At 53.7% G+C, this 503-nt stretch overlaps 1 protein-coding gene across 1 annotated transcript in view; it reads left to right on the forward strand.

Moving 5' to 3' along the window:
- Positions 1–503, forward strand: part of inpp5l (inositol polyphosphate-5-phosphatase L) — a gene marked incomplete in the record, with an annotated part of 67,508 nt that overhangs the window by 21,094 nt on the left and 45,911 nt on the right.

Raw genomic sequence — 503 nt, forward strand, 5'->3', positions numbered from 1 at the left:
ATACACACACATGCTCAGGACCTATTCATGCACTAATGGCTGCCAGCTGGACCAGCGCTCTGAGAGGTTGGGGGGGGGTACGGTGCCTTGCTCAAGAGCACCTGGCAGTGCCCAGGAGGTGAAGTGGCATCTCTCCAGCCACCAATCCACACTCCGTACTTTTTGGCCAATGGGGACCCAACTCCCTACGGACTGAGCTACTGCCCCCCCCCCCCCCGGATAGACATGATATGGGCAGAGAGATGGAGGGGGGGGGGTGACACATGCCAAAAGGGCGCAGGTCGGATTCAAACCCCCGGCCGCTGCAGGACTCCCACTGGGTGACCTAGAGGTGAGACATGAATGCACAATGTCAAGTTATGAAGGGAGGAATGTTGTACTACGTTAAAAGTTGTGACATTGTACCACGTGGTTACGATGATAGCGCCAAAGCGATAAAAATCAACAACAACTAACTTTTGACAATTAATCGTTAAATCTTTGCAGCTCTCCAAGGCGGCAGC

Source organism: Etheostoma spectabile, chromosome 5 (genome assembly GCF_008692095.1).
Source record: "Etheostoma spectabile isolate EspeVRDwgs_2016 chromosome 5, UIUC_Espe_1.0, whole genome shotgun sequence".
In the NCBI taxonomy this organism is placed as follows: domain Eukaryota; kingdom Metazoa; phylum Chordata; class Actinopteri; order Perciformes; family Percidae; genus Etheostoma; species Etheostoma spectabile.